The sequence below is a fragment of the Solanum dulcamara genome, chromosome 5, assembly GCF_947179165.1.
Source record: "Solanum dulcamara chromosome 5, daSolDulc1.2, whole genome shotgun sequence".
Lineage (NCBI taxonomy): Eukaryota > Viridiplantae > Streptophyta > Magnoliopsida > Solanales > Solanaceae > Solanum > Solanum dulcamara.
In genome coordinates this window covers 9,417,975-9,421,147 of record NC_077241.1, presented here as the reverse complement: position 1 = coordinate 9,421,147, position 3,173 = coordinate 9,417,975, and positions in this window count along the sequence as shown.

Genomic DNA, 3,173 nt, shown 5'->3' with positions numbered 1-3,173 from the left:
ATGAAGCCTCTATCACTATCTAATTGGTGCCAATGACATGTTCATGGCTACTTCAAATCAAAATGAAAAAGTCTAACTCGATGCAAGAATACACAGACGGTGTCCTCCGAATGTAGGGGAGGACTCACCAATACGCTGAGTGCGAATAGATCCCCAATGATGCTCCTATTGACGATCTCTTAAACCTGTCTCTGCATCATAAAATGATGCAGGTCCAAATGGACATTAGTACGTGGAATGTATGAGTATGTAATATGGCAGAATGAAACATACCTCAAGAAAGAATAGCAACGGTCCAAATATCTCAAATCAGAAAGATAAGAGAGACTCAAATAAGGCGTCATAAGTCTAAAGTAAGAATACATTTTTAGACAAAGACCAATCACACATCATACAATCCAATCCAATCATACACAATACAGTTCAATTAAATCATATATCATCCGATTCAATCCAATTGTATACAATCGGTTCAATTCGGTCATATACGATCCAATCCAATCCAATCATATACCCTTCCACTGTATACTTATCCACTCACATATCATATAATACAATCCATCCCACATCACCTAATCCGATCATATAAAATCAACTCAACAATCAACTCAAATGACTCAACTCAATAAATATGCAAATAAAATTATGCAATGTTTTGCAATTCAACTCAATCATCTGCAATCACAATCAAACCAATCAGATCAAGTACAATCCATTTAATTGGGATTTTCTCTAACCGACAACCATCACCATATGAGCGAGTGATAGTACAACAAGCCGACGTTGTTGCCACATCCGTTCATACCTTGCCAGGGTATGAACCAATCAACCAATCATGGATCCAATCCAACCAAGTCCTATAATGTCAGGACAAATATTTTTGGGGAAGCATCCGACTTTAACAGTTCAATCCCCTCCTACATTTGGCGACGTAGTTTATTGGTTCGAGTATGGACTATACTCTTACCCAATTCGGTACTCGATACTCCTCCCAAGACTCAATATGCTCATATCTATCAAGTGAGTAAAATACTCAAAATACTCATTTAGTCTCATCGGACTCTTTCAAATCAACCCATTTAGTCTCATTGGACTCTTTTCAAAACTCAATCAAATCTGGCCTCATTGGACCTTCTTTCAAATCGACTCATCTCAAATCATCAAACTCTTCTCTTTAAAACCTATACAATCTCAAAAATCGACATTGTAAAGTAAAAATACTCAACTCACTTATACTCAAAATACTCGTGTTCAAAAATAATTAAAAGATTTCTCAAACTCAACTCATGCTTAAACTCTTTTCAAATCATAGATGAAAATAATTACTCTTTAAACTCAAAATAGTGTATAAATAGTTTATGCAAAAATTGTTCCAAAATCATTTATTTTCAAAATGCTCATAAGATTCCAACCACATCAAATTAGGTAAATCACATATCACATAATCACAGTAGACTCCAATCCACTTCATCACATAACATCCTCATCAATATACCTCTTTATCAATCATTCTACACATTTTAAATAAGCACCATTCACGTCATCACTCACATCATCATCAAAACATCATCATCACATCATTATCATATATTATCATTTACATCATCATCAAATATTATCATCACATCATTGTGAAGTATCATCATCACATCAATCATTAAACATCTACTCAAAAATCCTTTTTTTTGTCCTACGTTCATTTTATAGAAGCAAAGGGACATTCTTAACTAACCAATTGATTCTTTTCATTCCAATCAATACCTATATAGACACAACTATCCATCTCAACCTCAAGACAAATTATGACCAAAGAAATGTCATCTTGGGTTCATGTGAATGAAATATGAATCCATATTCTCAACAAAACTCAACTCAAGAATATCATCAACATCTATAAATCTATATACAAAGATACATTTGTAGTCAATAATATGAAAGATAACTATTTAGTAACTCAAGTCATTAAAATTATCAACCAACCAATAGTATCTAAAAACATTCTATAATTTAGGAAAACTTTCAAGAAAACCTTCTTAGAAGGTTCAACTCTTTCACAACTTCTATTCAACACATCTATGGGCATATGAAAGAACTCAATCCATATTTTAGGTTAGCCTTACATACCTTGTTTAAAGACTTTGAAGGAACCTTGATGTTAGGTCTTCAATGGAAGGCTTGAATTCTTGAAGCTCTTGAAGGCAATCTTTGTTGGAGAAGGATTTGGAGAAAAAGAAGAAAAAAAAGAGAGGGAAAATTTTAGGGCTTTTTAGAGAGAGAGAGGCTGCAATAATATGATCCCAAAATGGTCTAGGGTGATACATATATAATTTGGGTAAGTTCCCAAATTGCCCCTTCTCAAAAAGTTCTGAAAATAGGCAAAAATGCTCCTGGCGCGATAGTGGCGCATCGCGCCATTAAAGCGCCAGGCTGATTACGCCTAAAACCTGCATATCTTGTAGTGGCGCACCGCGCGAAGGACCAAACTACTAAGGCATATTCTTGGCGCGATAGTGGCGCATCGCGCCCTTACAGCGCCAAGGCCAATATTTTCTTGGTTCTGGAAGTTGGCTTGAAAACCTTGCACACCTTCTAGTGGCGCGCCACGCCAGTGACCAAACTACTGAGGCATGTTTCTGGCATGATAGCAGCGCGTCGCTCCACTGCGGCGCCAAGCCCAGTTTCCCAGCAATTGCAACCCAGGCCTGAAAATCTTTGTTGTGCTAGTTTGTAGCAAAATGGCCATAACCTTTGATTCCAAACTCCAAAAATTACAATCTTGGTGGTGTTGGAAAGAAAACTCAAAGACCTATAATTTGGTAGATTGTGGTCTACCCAGTTCTTTATATCCTAGGAGATATACTCCTTTGAAGTTGAACCTTATACTAACTCATCCGAAAACTTAATCGATTGGAGTTCTTTGAACTCGACTTGGTGTTAGAGATCCCTTATGACCCCTAAGCACATCTAAACACTTCAAATACTTAGGAATTAATCCTAACTCATGTGTAGAATTACAAGTCCTCCGGTCCGAGTCTACCCACACGTGAAAAAATGTTCGAGTCTTTGCGAAATAATTTCTGGGGTGCCACACTTAGCTGATAGGGTATATAGGGATTGTACCATCTTAATCTTATCACAAGGATACCATGGCTGACTTAGTTGAGTTGGACATG